The sequence below is a fragment of the Lissotriton helveticus genome, chromosome 6 (genome assembly GCF_964261635.1).
Source record: "Lissotriton helveticus chromosome 6, aLisHel1.1, whole genome shotgun sequence".
In the NCBI taxonomy this organism is placed as follows: Eukaryota; Metazoa; Chordata; class Amphibia; order Caudata; family Salamandridae; genus Lissotriton; species Lissotriton helveticus.
Genome location: NC_136067.1, coordinates 102,079,638 through 102,095,016, shown reverse-complemented (window position 1 = coordinate 102,095,016; position 15,379 = coordinate 102,079,638).

The window sequence follows — 15,379 nt, the reverse complement described above, 5'->3', positions numbered from 1 at the left end:
TTCTGTTCAATGATTGTTCTGTGCTGTCCCATGAGGGTCTGCTCCTCCCATAGCCCCATGTGTAGACATGCAAAGCTAGGGGAGAAGCAGGACCCCATAGCCACCCCTCTGAGTTGTTGATAGGCCTGGCCACCAAAGGAGAAAAAGTTTTGCTGCAAACAGATTTGTAACATTCCCATCAGCATTCTATTGTGTTCAACATTATGCAAAGGACGTTTGTCTAGGAAAAATTGGACTGCCTTCAAGCCATCCATGTGTTTTATGGAGGTATAGAGAGAACATATGTCCAGTGTCATCAATATATAGTTCTCTTTCCAGCTAAGCTGAGACAATTTGCACAAAAAGTCAGTAGTATCTCTTATATAAGAGTTCAATCCTTTCACCCACTCTTGCAGAAAATAGTCAATGTACCTTGAAAGATTTTCCGTCGCACTGTCGATCGCCGATATTATTGGCCTTCCTGGTGGGACCAGGGAATCCTTATGGACCTTCGGCAGAAGGTAAAATGTGGGTATCACCGGGAATTCCTTCTTTAAAAACTTTAGTTCGTCTAAGGTGATCAACCCACTGCTACGCCAGCCAATGAGTTTTCCATTGAGTTCATTCCAGGCCGTTCTGATTATGGTGATGTTGGTTTTACGGTAGCAGGATGTGTCCCCTAGCTGTTTTTCTGCTTCTGCTAGATATTTGTCACGTCCCCAGAGGACAATATTGCCCCCCTTATCTGCTTGTTTCACCACCAAGCTCTCATTCGTTCTCAATTTCTTGATTAGCAGATTATAGCACTGGTTCTGTCTCGCAATAGCTTGGCTCTTTTTATTCGTGTTGATGTAGAGTTTTTTAAGGTCTTCCACTATTAGGTCCTGGTAGATATCTAAATTGTCATGGACAGAAATTGGATTAAAGGTGGATTTGGGCTTAAACGGTGTTCGTGATACGTTACGCCCAGAAATAGGATTCGACATGGTAGAGGATGTTATTTCCCCTGGTTCATTTTGTTCATTTTGCAGTTCCCAGATTTCTTCAAAGGAGGGAGCATCCCCTGCTGAGAGAGATGTAGGACTTATGTTTGATTCTATAATGGCCTTTTTATTTGGTCTAAGACGATGAAATTTGGTCAATTTTAGTTTTCTTATGAACTTATAGGCATCCATGCGAGTTCCTGCGTAGTCAAAGGATCGCGGTGGACAAAAGGACAGTCCTAGGCTCAAGATTTTAGTTTCTTTGGGGGTTAGGACGATGTTTGTTAGATTTATTATTGAGGGGGACCCTGTTGGTTCCCCCGTTTTTTGTTCGCCCATCTCCATTGGTTCTTCTTTCTGTTTGCACCCCCACTTCTTTTTGTGGCATCGTCTCCGCTCTGCCCGTTTGCGGTTCGCCCTTGTCCTGTTTGGGAGAATTTCACTCTCGGTCGTAGAGTCTCTCGTCTTGCCTCGCATAGGCGTTGTACCTCTTGTGCGGGCGTAAGTGCGATAAACCCCACCGGGGTATTCTGTTGTCCCCCGTCTGCTTCGCTTCCCTCAGTGGAGCTCAGACTGATGGATGAAGTAGCGCTTATATCATTTTTTGTTACATTTCCAGCGCTTCCGGTTCCTGATTGGTTCCCCTTGTTTTCAAATTTTCGGCCAAAAGTAAAAATATGGCCATTTAGGTAGTCCAATCGGTCTCTTTCAAATTTAAACACTTTGCGTTTTTTTATAATGTCCTCCTCCTTGGCAAGCCGAGATTCCATGTCGTCTCTCATTTTCTTCATGACTGCATCATTTTCTCCCAGTTGGGCTAGTTCCGATTCCACTAACTCCACCTCTTTCTGAATTTTTGCTCGGTCGCTCTCGGCAAACTCCACCAGGATTGCCATGAGTTTAGCCGAGCATTCCAGATTGGTTGCTGCCCATTTCTCGAGCATTAATGGATCGGGCCGTCATAGCTCGGTGCAAGTGTGATTCTGAGGCCACGTGGTACGCGGCCAACTTCAAGGTACATTGATAAAGACTTGTTTTCCCATCATTTGGAAATTTCTTTTTTCATAAGCTTTTCTAGTTTACGAAACAAGTCGCGAACATTAGGTGCGGTTGTACTCGCGGCATTATCCAGTATTGTCGGAGCTGTCGCCCCCCCAGCCGGGGTGACGAATACCGATAGGGCAGCCTGCTCCCTACTTCTCAACTCGGTGGCAGACATGGTGATGTATGGCGTTATTACAAATACAGGAAACGAGACGAACTCCGCCACAAGAAAAGTTTCTTCCACATGCAAAAAGTTCGTGCACACTCCTCACTGCGCGTTTCTCAAGCAGTTAAACTCCCAACCCGGTTGCCGAAATACCTCAGTTTTTTGTTGATACTCGGCTCCTCCAGTCAGAGTCAACGTGTGCCTGTCTCACAGGGGCTTTTCGCGGCTTCCTCCACACCGGAGTCCAAAATCCGGCTCCAAAACAGGAACCTCCGCTTCCCGCCGCTTATCGCCACTTACAGAGGAGGGGCTTTTTCCGTACCCTAGAAGCCTCCGGGTACAAATATTCACAGTAGTTCGCGACCAACTCGGCATCCGCTTCCGTTGATAACGAAGATTGAAAAAAGCCACAAATTCGGTGCTCTCGTTTCTAGTGAGTTTATTTCGTGAATAACAGCCCACCAGTCGCCATGACGCGTTTCGCCTCAGCCGAGGCTTGATCACATGTCATGCAGAGAAGAAAGGAAGTGACATAAGTAGTGTAGAAAGTCACATGGTCATTACTATATCCTTTAAAATTTAAAGTGATATACATCAATTCATAAAAGTGCAAAAACGGAGTTCTGAGCATAGTGCTCTAGTAATACATTGTTTACAAATTGAAATATAGGCTCGAATCAGAAAATATCAATTCATTGTGTGTGTACATTCTTTTTGTCGCTCTCCTCAGATATTACTCAGGAATATAGGCAGGCATATATATAAAAGGGAAAAACCCAATAAGAATATTTCATAAAAAAGAAAGTTTCGTTTCCTTAAAAAGCATATTCTAAATTTCATATATTTACACCATATTTACAAATACTACATTGTCCTTGGTTTCCTGAATGAAGAAAACTGTGAATAGCAGACCTATTATTCTTATAGGTAAATCTACCTTCTGCATATTCTAATTTCTTGGACATTTAATACAAGTATGCGGCCTAGAGCATATAAATACTAATACTTCACATAGGAATAGAATTCCTGATTCGATGCTTTTGGGCATTTGGTGATTCATATATCGTGATCAAGGGAGCTTGACTCCCGAAACGCGTTGATGTATGCTACAATAATATTAATAAAAGCCTAATTTGAAGATTTCCATGTCCGAGTGCCGGTTGATTCTTGATAAAACAAAAGAAATCCTATTTCGAATATATATATATATATATCAGCATGCAAAGTGATCCACAGCCATTCGAGAGCGCTCCGCAGCGTGTGCTCTGCCCAGGGGTCGGATCGTGACCCAGAACAATTTTGGATACAAAGGAGGCGGCACAGCCAGGGTACTTATTCAACCTTATTTTATTTTTGCTTCACCCCACCAACGCGTTTCAGCCACAACTGGCCTTGTTCACGGTCGGTTAGTCCTTCTACAGTGTTGTTTTTTATACTGACCCATTCTGCCAATTAGGAGGCATTCTGGGAATTGTAGTCACTGTATTTCAAAATCATAAAAACAAAAGAAAGACAGTGTGTGTTTTTTTAGTAAATAGTGACTGGTTCTTGTTACATGCAATTACATGTTTCTTAATGTCAGAGTATTGGGTATAGTACCCTATTTTTCATTGTTTTTGTGGGCATTTTTATTCCAGATGAATATGGAGGTCTTCCCCAAAGTTCATTCCTCTCGGGTGTTTGGTTCTGAGTCTGATTATCATCCGGGACTCCATCTGACGGAGTTTGCGGATTGCATCACCTCCTCTTTCCATTCTGTCCAACATCTTTGCTCCATAGAAATGCATTTGTCTCCAATCGCCATTCTGGCATGTGCTCAAGTGTTTGGCAGTAGCATATTGCATGTTGGAATTTTTTACCGCTCTGATGTGTTCTAGGATCCTTTTTTTTAACATGCATGTTGTGCATCCAATGTATTTCATGCCACATTTACATTCCACAATGTATACCACATTTTTAGATGTGCATGTGATATGTTGATCTATTTTCATTATTTTCCCATCTGGTTCTTGTATTTCTTTCGTGTTTTTTCCAATTTTGCAGGCTTTGCAAGTATTGCATGGATGAAAGCCTTTCCTTTGATCTTGTAGCCAGTCTGATTTGGGTTTCGTTTGAAAATATCTTTTTACTAGTAGATCCTTTAGAGAGGTATTCTTCTTGTATGTGATCAATGGTGCTTCGCCAATTGTTGTTCCAATATCGGGATCCCCCGATAGAAGATGCCAGTATTTTTTCATCATTCGGGCAATACTTCCACTTTCCTTACTGAATGTTGTTATAAATCGAGGAACTGTCGTTTTTTCCGTAGTCTTTGGTTGTTCAATCAATGTCTCAGTTCTTGTTTTCTGATCAATTTTGTCAGTCAGATGAGACGCCGGCTGTTTCAACAACGCCCATAACAATGGATGTGACCCTAAAGCAACAAATGAATGTTTTGGAAAAGCTTTACAGAAGGGAAATAAACAAAAGTTGGGAGTCAATAGCACTTAAGAAATATGTAGAAATTAAGCGCATTCCTCGAGGCTTGAGGATTTTCACCATGCCAACTCATCCAGGAGTAAAAAAAGAATTAATTGAAGAATGGATTGAAAATAACACACAATGTTCCCTGAATATGATGCACATTTTGATCAAACATGCACAAATTGACGTGGATGAAATTATACAAAAAATCTCTGAATTGGAAAAGAAATTATCAGATGAAAGTAATCAAACGGAAATTGCCAAATTGCGGAAAGAAATGGAAGTACGATTAGACTCATATGAACGAGAATTTGAAGAACGCAAAGAACGAAAATTCCAAAGAGATGAACAAGATTATATTCATGGCAGGATTCTCACGTTTGCCAGACGATATGACAAATTCAAAAAGAACTATCCTATGCAGCAACTTATGTCTAGTGCTAGTGAATCAGACATAAGTGAAAATGAATCTGTATTAAGTTCTTACCAGTCAAAAAACTGGTCTGTTTTAGAGGAGGTTGGATTGATAAATCTGGAGAAAAGCATTGCAAGAGGCGGAGGAAGGGCAAGAGGAATGTGGTCCCAGTCCAACAGAAGATACAGAGGGAGAGGCAGAGCAACACAGAACCAAACCACCCCCGCACCAGCAACAGAAAAACCCGCAGGTCCAAGCGGAGAAACAAGACAGTATCCTCTACGCAATCGCAATGTCAAACAAACCTAATTGTAAATCTCTCAGAACATCAACTAACTGAAACAGAGTGTACTGTTCTAAACAAAGGGTTATCATTCTGCCCTGAATCACACTTTGATTATACTGAAACACGAATAGACTTTTACAAGTTCATTAGAAAACTGAAACTAATGAAGGTACATTCTGGCAAACCAATTGAGCCCGATCACCAATTGGATGACGACACAGACAACATTAAATTCACTACAATTGCGGAACTACCAGATCTCAGACACAGTTTTGAAACACTATTTGATCTGGAGAACAATCCACGAACAGATTCTGAAATCTTGGAAGAATTAAACATTCAAACGAATGAGAGACCCAGTACTGGGTTAAAGAGAAATTCGAGATATTACCCTGTTCTGTCACCAGGAAATAAAATAGACCTGTTCTCGGAAGCAATAATTAAGGAATTGGATAACCTCTCAAAAGTGAAAAACAATCTACGTGAAAATCTCTCAAAAGCAGAACGAAATGCCATAACCACCCTTAAAGAAAACGACAAAATCACAATAAAACCTGCGGACAAGGGAGGAAATATTGTGCTAATGCAAACAACAGACTATACCGCAGAAGCAGCAAGACAGTTGAACCAAGAAAATAACTATACAAAACTAGAGACCAATCCCAATGCTAGAATGAAAAAAGAACTGCAAGAATATCTGGAGATATGGTACAAAAAAGGACTGATCAACGAAGAAGAAAAGAAATATCTAACAGTTGATCACCCAATAACACCGTGTATATATTTTCTACCCAAAATTCACAAGACCTTAGTGAATCCACCGGGTAGACCAATTGTGTCCTCCTGCGGTTCACTGTATGAAAACATCTCCAACTATGTTGACACATTCCTAGCTCCAATTGCCCAAGGATTACCATCTTACTTGAAAGATACCGGGGATTTCCTAAGAATCTTGATGAATATAACTTGGAACTCGGATTATCTTTTAGCCACAATTGATGTGGTCTCATTGTACACATCGATTCGCCATGATATTGGTATGCATGCCTGTGAATATTATCTGAAGCAACGCAGCATTTCACAGTTAGACCACACAAGAATGCTGCTAGAGATGATTGACCTATGTTTGAAAAATAATGTATTCCTCTTTAACAAACAACTATACAAACAAGAGTGTGGCACAGCCATGGGCATTTCTCTATCTCCCAACTACGCCAATATCACCATGGGCTGGTGGGAGAAGATGATAGCATGGAACGAGGAAAACCAACCTGATCTGGATCAACTAATACTCTGGGTTCGATACATAGATGACCTGTTCATTATCTGGAATGGTACAAACTTGGAGTTCCAGAGATATTTCAAGAAACTAAATGAGAACAATGTAGGTCTTCAGTTCACATGCACGACAAGCAAAAAAGAAATAGACTTCCTTGATACTAAAATATACGTGTCCAATGGGAAACTGGAATCCACACTATTTCGGAAAAAGACTGCCACAAACAGTGTGCTACACGGGACAAGTTTCCACCCCAAATCACTCCTAAAGAGCATACCGTATGGTGAATTTACGCGGTTAAAAAGAAACTGTTCCGTACCAGAAGATGCAGAAAAGGTAATCCAAGAAAGCAAACAAAGATTCAGGGAAAGAGGATATGAAGAACGAATTCTGAAAAAATGCAAGAAAAAAATTGATCAGAAAACAAGAACTGAGACATTGATTGAACAACCAAAGACTACGGAAAAAACGACAGTTCCTCGATTTATAACAACATTCAGTAAGGAAAGTGGAAGTATTGCCCGAATGATGAAAAAATACTGGCATCTTCTATCGGGGGATCCCGATATTGGAACAACAATTGGCGAAGCACCATTGATCACATACAAGAAGAATACCTCTCTAAAGGATCTACTAGTAAAAAGTTATTTTCAAACGAAACCCAAATCAGACTGGCTACAAGATCAAAGGAAAGGCTTTCATCCATGCAATACTTGCAAAGCCTGCAAAATTGGAAAAAACACGAAAGAAATACAAGAACCAGATGGGAAAATAATGAAAATAGATCAACATATCACATGCACATCTAAAAATGTGGTATACATTGTGGAATGTAAATGTGGCATGAAATACATTGGATGCACAACATGCATGTTAAAAAAAAGGATCCTAGAACACATCAGAGCGGTAAAAAATTCCAACATGCAATATGCTACTGCCAAACACTTGAGCACATGCCAGAATGGCGATTGGAGACAAATGCATTTCTATGGAGCAAAGATGTTGGACAGAATGGAAAGAGGAGGTGATGCAATCCGCAAACTCCGTCAGATGGAGTCCCGGATGATAATCAGACTCAGAACCAAACACCCGAGAGGAATGAACTTTGGGGAAGACCTCCATATTCATCTGGAATAAAAATGCCCACAAAAACAATGAAAAATAGGGTACTATACCCAATACTCTGACATTAAGAAACATGTAATTGCATGTAACAAGAACCAGTCACTATTTACTAAAAAAACACACACTGTCTTTCTTTTGTTTTTATGATTTTGAAATACAGTGACTACAATTCCCAGAATGCCTCCTAATTGGCAGAATGGGTCAGTATAAAAAACAACACTGTAGAAGGACTAACCGACCGTGAACAAGGCCAGTTGTGGCTGAAACGCGTTGGTGGGGTGAAGCAAAAATAAAATAAGGTTGAATAAGTACCCTGGCTGTGCCGCCTCCTTTGTATCCAAAATTGTTCTGGGTCACGATCCGACCCCTGGGCAGAGCACACGCTGCGGAGCGCTCTCGAATGGCTGTGGATCACTTTGCATGCTGATATATATATATATATATATTCGAAATAGGATTTCTTTTGTTTTATCAAGAATCATCCGGCACTCGGACATGGAAATCTTCAAATTAGGCTTTTATTAATATTATTGTAGCATACATCAACGCGTTTCGGGAGTCAAGCTCCCTTGATCACGATATATGAATCACCAAATGCCCAAAAGCTTTAGGAAGGCACACAACTGGAAGCCCACCATCCGGTCTGAAATTACGGCTCTCCACCCTCAGTTATCTGTTGTCGCCTGACGCGTTTCGATGCCTTCAGCATCTCATCAGAGGCTTGCTTGATACATTTCCCTCGAATAGGCTCTCTTTTATTTCTATTGCAAGCATGCATAGTTCGCATAGTGCCAGATTTGTATTGCATGCTGGGGGATGAAGTCCACACCTGAGCCATAACATATTCCCTCAGTGGGTTTCTATCGGAAATGTTTCTATTAAAAGCATAAGTTCTCCTTAGTAGGATTTGGCAGATGTTAGAGAGTCTCCGTGTTTGGTTTCCAGTGCCGTACTGCCGCCGATTAGTTCCGCGGCGCGGCCCCTCTTGGAACAACAATGAGGTGGTGCTCCTCCTCCGACGAAGGCCGCCGTTAGAAAATGAATCACCAAATGCCCAAAAGCTTTAGGAAGGCACACAACTGGAAGCCCACCATCCGGTCTGAAATTACGGCTCTCTGCAATGCGCCTCAGTTATCTGTTGTCGCCTGACGCGTTTCGATGCCTTCAGCATCTCATCAGAGGCTTGCTTGATACATTTCCCTTGAATAGGCTCTCTTTTATTTCTATTGCAAGCATGCATAGTTCGCATAGTGCCAGATTTGTATTGCATGCTGGGGGATGAAGTCCACACCTGAGCCATAACATATTCCCTAAGTGGGTTTCTATCGGAAATGTTTCTATTAAAAGCATAAGTTCTCCTTAGTAGGATTTGGCACATGTTAGAGAGTCTCCGTGTTTGGTTTCCAGTGCCGTACTGCCGCCGATCAGTTCCGCGGCGCGGCAGCTCTTGGAACAACAATGAGGTGGTGCTCCTCCTCCGACGAAGGCCGCCATTAGAAAATGAATCACCAAATGCCCAAAAGCTTTAGGAAGGCACACAACTGGAAGCCCACCATCCGGTCTGAAATTACGGCTCTCCGCAATGCGCCTCAGTTATCTGTTGTCGCCTGACGCGTTTCGATGCCTTCAGCATCTCATCAGAGGCTTGCTTGATACATTTCCCTCGAATAGGCTCTCTCTTATTTCTATTGCAAGCATGCATAGTTCGCTGAGAAGCGGCACCATGAGACTAACTCATGGAAGGCAGCGCCAAAGGACCGAAGTACTGTGTCTCTCCAGCTCGGAACTGATCCTACCAAGGAAATTTAAGCGGACAATCACACAACTTCAGAAGGTACCCACTGAGGGAAAATAATGAGGCAATCTTTCTAGGAACTACCACTCCCAGCATGCTATGCGGGGGGAGGGCTGAACTAATCAAGCCAGTTTCTTAATGGAAATAAAAGAGAGCAACTTCCTCCGAATTGTGACAGCAAGCCTCTGATGAGATGCGAGGTGCATCGAAACGCGTAAGGCAGACAGAAATTCAAGAATGCGGTGGGGAGCAGGAAAAGCTAAACCAGATGGTGATCCTTTGGCAGAGTGACCCTCCGAAACAGCTTTCGGGCATTTGGTGTTCAACATATTAAACGGCGGCCCGCGTCATGGAGGGAGCACCTTCTCTTAGAACCAAATTGATCGTCCCCCTGATGGTCAACTGAGAAGCGGCACCACGAGACTAACTCATGGAAGGCAGCGCCAAAGGACCGAAGTACTGTGTCTCTCCAGCTCGGGACTGATCCTACCAAGGAAATTTAAGCGGACAATCACACAACTTCAGAAGGTACCCACTGAGGGAAAATAATGAGGCAATCTTTCTAGGAACTACCACTCCCAGCATGCTATGCGGGGGGAGGGCTGAACTAATCAAGCCAGTTTTTTTAATGGAAATAAAAGAGAGCAACTTCCTCTGAATTGTGACAGCAAGCCTCTGATGAGATGCGAGGTGCATGGTGTATGGCAGACAGAAATTCAAGAACGTGGTGGGGAGCAGGAAAAGCTAAACCAGATGGTGATCCTTTGGCAGAGTGACCCTCCGAAACAGCTTTCGGGCATTTGGTGTTATATATATATATATATATATCCTACTGGCGGTCGCCAGTAGGTATATATAGTTAGGATTTTTTTGAATAGGGATTTCTGAAAATTCTATGTTGAATAACTTTGGCGTTGATGGACGGAATTGGCTGAAATTTTCAGGAAAATTGCACATTTTGTTTTTGAGCGTCCCCTGAAAGTTTGGGGGGTTTCGTCAAGCGGGGGCCGAGAAAAAAGGGGGGTCCCAAAACGTGTTTTTAACATTGAGTTTTCCATAGGGCGGTTGGACTCACTTTTAGCTCGAACGGCTGAATGGATTTCTATGAAACTTGGCAAAATTGTAGAGACTGTTTGCCCGATGTGCCTTTGCTAGGTCTCAAGATATGTGCTCCAGTGGATTTTGAGAAATTAACGTTCAAAAAAATATATATATCTGTGACAGCGTCCCGGTTGTTGTGTTGTGTGGGTGATGTAAGTACCAACATGTAGGTACCAATGAAGAGTCTAAAATTCAATGTACACCGTCTCCTCTGTAGATATTTTGTATGTTCTAATATGGGTTATTTAAATGTAAATGTGTGGAAAAGCACTTCATGCTTTAAAGCAATTGTATTTTTGAACTGATTGTTCTTTCCTCTTAGTCCTCCTCTTTGTTTTTTTCCCCACACTCTTCTTCAGCATGATAGTTGATAAATTCGTTCCCTCAAAAAATTTATATACATAAAAAAATTATATTAAATACATATAAAATATATTTTTCCTTTAAAAGAAGAATACATTTTACAGCTTTTGATATTTGCTATTAAAAAACCATTGAAATTCACTGAAAAAACCATAGGTTATAGACCATATATAGTTAGGAATTAGCATTTACAAAACCTTGAAAATTCACTGAAAAAACCATAGGTTATAGACCATATATAGTTAGGAATTAGCATTTACAAAACCTTATTTTACTCACACAAAACCATTGAAATTCGCATATATAGTTAGTTGCACTAACTATATATCGCGCACCCGCAATCCACTGCTGATCATGTCACATATTACATCATTCATGACATGGTCAGTGACATCACTGATGAAATCACTGATGACATCTCAAATGACATCACTGATGACATCACTGATGACAACATCCAGTGACTGTATGTTTCTGTAAAGTTAAAATATGTCTTACATATTGAAGAATGAGTGGATGTATAAGTGTCTGGATGAAGGATTTAGTAGGTGCATGACTGACTGTATGAGTGAGTGATTAAATGTGTCTCACTGAGTGCATGGGTTAGTGACTAAACTGTCTTAATTTGTGCATCATTATGTCTGTTGTTCTGTAAACTGCTGCATGTGTTGATCAGTAGCTATATGAGTAACTATATGGGTTATTGATTGGTTGCCCACGTATTTGTATGGGAGACTGAGTGTGTGTGTGGGTGGCTGGGAGGTGTATGACTCTGTGCATAGATGTGTGAGCAGTTGATTCACTAGATGTATGGGTTCAAAAGTGCATGTGGAAACAGCTGTATGGGCGGTTGACTGTGTGCATGTGTATTGGTGAGTGAATGGATATCTCAGTGCTACATGTCAAAGTAAGTACATATGTAAAACACAGTACATGTGAGAGTTGACATATATAAATAACTGTGCATAAGAGCCAGTGAATGTGTGAGTGGCTGTATGGATCATTGTGAACTTGTATCAGGGATTGTATAAGAGAGTAAATATGTGTTAGTATATGTTTGAATAAGTAAGGTGTGTATAACTGTATAGTTGAGGAAATGGAGGTGTGATTGATTCTTTGCATGACTGACTAGGTGTGTGAGTAACTCCATGGATGAGTGACAGTCTGTGAGTGTCTGTTTACACTGAGTGTATCTAAGGTTATATTAGAGTCTGAAGAGGATCATCGTATTATCACATGAATGATGTCATCAGTGATGTGATCAGTAATGTCAAATGAGATGTCATCAGTGATGTCATCAGTGATGTCATTTGAGATGTCGTCAGTGATGTCATCAGTGATGTCATTTGAGATGTCATCAGTGATGTCATCGGTGATGTCATCAGTGATGTCATTTGAGATGTCATCAGTGATGTCATTTGAGATGTCATCAGTGATGTCATCAGTGATGTCATTTGAGATGTCATCAGTGAAGTCATCAGTGATGTCACTGACCATGTCATGAATGATGTAATATGTGACATGATCAGCAGTGGATTGCGGGTGCGCGATATATAGTTAGTGCAACTAACTATATATGCGAATTTCAATGGTTTTGTGTGAGTAAAATAAGGTTTTGTAAATGCTAATTCCTAACTATATATGGTCTATAACCTATGTTTTTTTCAGTGAATATATATATATATATATGTATGTATGTATGTATGTATGTATGTATGTATGTATGTATGTATGTATGTATATATATATGTATGTATGTATGTATGTATATATATATATATATATATATATATATATATATATATATATATATATATATATATATATATATGAGGAGTAATGGGGGGCAGCCCACTTGCACACAAAGAGTCACTTGTAAGTACCAAGCCCCCTCAGCAAAGCTGTACTCATATGATTCCAGCCTAAATAGGCATAGGAGCTGAAATGTATTTGTATTTGGAGCATGTGCACACGCCTGCAGGGCAACTACTCTTACAGCAAGTCAGGCGTCCTTCCTCCAGCCAACTTTGCCACGAACGCAAAAAAACAGTAAACAGGCTGATCTTGGCGTGCGCAGCCCAACGCGAGCCCAAAACTAGTCAAATGGGCTTGCGTGTGCTGCGCACGTCAAACGGAAGCCATCCGGCTCCTGAGTTTGTTTTGACTAATTGTATGTTTTCATTGGCTGCTGTGATTTTACAGTACAGAAAGAAATAGCATAATCCGAAGCCTCCGGTCCTGTAATAGAATCTTCGTTTGGATTTGGAGTCTGTTGAACAAGTAGGGGCTAAACTGTCTATGGTGAGTGGTTTTGTTGTAAGGCAGGATGTGTTTGTCCCTCCTCTTGGTTTGCGTGATAAAATAATTAGTTTGGTTGATCAGAGTCATCTAGGTATTAGTGCCACTACCAATCAGATCAAGTAACATTACTAATGGCGTGGCATCGATGGCCAAGTTTTATGTTCTGATAAACATTGGAGAATTGGTACTATGCTGTTTTGTCCTGTACTCCATAGTGCCAACTCTTCAATGGCCAAATGTATTGTGGGAGAGAATAGGCATAGATTTTGCTGGGCCAGTTAATACTTTAAGAAATGAGAACAAGTATTTGATTGGTGCAGTGTACTACTTTTCTAAGTGGTTATATTTTGCATTTGATAAGCCTAATAATTATTTGACTATTGAGTTTTTGGAGCGGTTGTTTCAAGTGGAGGGACAGCCCAAGGAAATTGTCACAGACAATGGTATACTTTGTGTCAGAGAAATGTTAGTGTTTTTCAAGAAACATGCTGTGAAACATGTCAGAGTGCCTTTGTATAGCCCTTCTTCCAATGGACTTTTTGAGAGGGCAAACCATTTACTAAAAGAAGGTATGTAGACAGTGCTGGCAAACAAACTGAATGTTTGTAAGCATTTGCAGCAGAAGGTATGAAGTTATATCATGCCACATAGTACGACAGGAGTGGATCCTTTTGTGTTGTTGAGAGGGAGGAAGCCTATTTCTAGTGCCGGAAAAGCTTGGATCGGGTGGTGGTGATTTGGGTCTGAAAGAAGTGCGTTAATGTGTCAGGAGTAAACAGAACAAGGTTAAAAGTTTTGATAAGGTGAATCATGTTAAGGAAAGGAGATTGTGCCAGGTGACTGTGTTATATTCTGGCTTTTATGTATTTATGCAATCTCTTACTCTGCAAGTGGAATGCTCATTAGATGATGTGTTACAGAATGTTGGGAGCCAGAGATGTCAGTTGAGAAGGGCTGAGCAGCATGCTGTCTGCTCCTGGTGGGGTCTTGTATTGGATACAACTGGATGACTTGTAACTAACTACAAATAAACATCTAAAGATCTCTACATGTCTGGACTTAGTTACTACAGACTGGCTATTAGTTAAAATGCCCATGAAGGTAGTGAAAGGGGAGTCCAGATTTTCCAAATCTACCAAAGTAGAAAGAGTGACCGGACGTACTGTGCTTTTGGAAAATATTGCAAGAATGCTATTGTTACTCTGAGTGAGTGTGGGCGTGGGGGAAGGGACGACCTTGACACCAGGTGATGTGGGTAAAGAGGGTTTTATTTTCAGAGTGCTTTTATATACAAATGTCCGTCGCCTCCTCTGAGTCAAGCGGTCACGGGAGAACGCGCTAGGATCCGTGGCTGTGGTCTTCCCTCGTCTGTTGGGGCTTCGGGGAGTTGCCTCGCTGGTCCCACGCCGTCTCCGTCACATACAAGAGACCAACAAAAGAGGGAGGCCGTTAGTTCAAGTCCTCTTTCAATAAGTGAACCCATTGACCTCCTGAGGCGGAAGCCGGGAGAGTCGCCTTAGCGATTTTTAAAATTGTGTATTGAAGTGATTTTAAGACTTTTACCATTTGTTGAGTGTAATAATATTGTGACTTAAAACAATTGTACCTCGATCCCCCTCTGCCACGGGATACTTCCTGGTGCGGACGCCCTCCCCCTGGGACATGCAGGCCACGCCCACCACCTGACAGGCCACGCCCCCTTTTTCGCCGAGCACTCAAATAGCGCGCCAAATCGAGCGCGCGGCAGAACCCATTGACCTCCTGAGGCGGAAGCCGGGAGAGTCGCCTTATTGATTTTTAAAATTGTGTATTGAAGTGATTTTAAGACTTTTACCATTTGTTGAGTGTAAGCGTGGGGTGGGAGCGGACCGGAATAACAAGCGTGGAGGCCGTATGAAGTGGGCTATCTCGTAGCCGGTGTTTATTAAAGTCCAGTTTTCCAAAGGTAGGGCACAAGGGAAAAGAGAGTCCCAAAGGATTGCAGGGTCCGGGTCCGCGGTGATGGGTCTTCCTACGCGGAACGCCCAGGGACAGCTGTTGGTCTTGACTGGAGTCGGGGCTGGACCTGGAGGCAGCAGT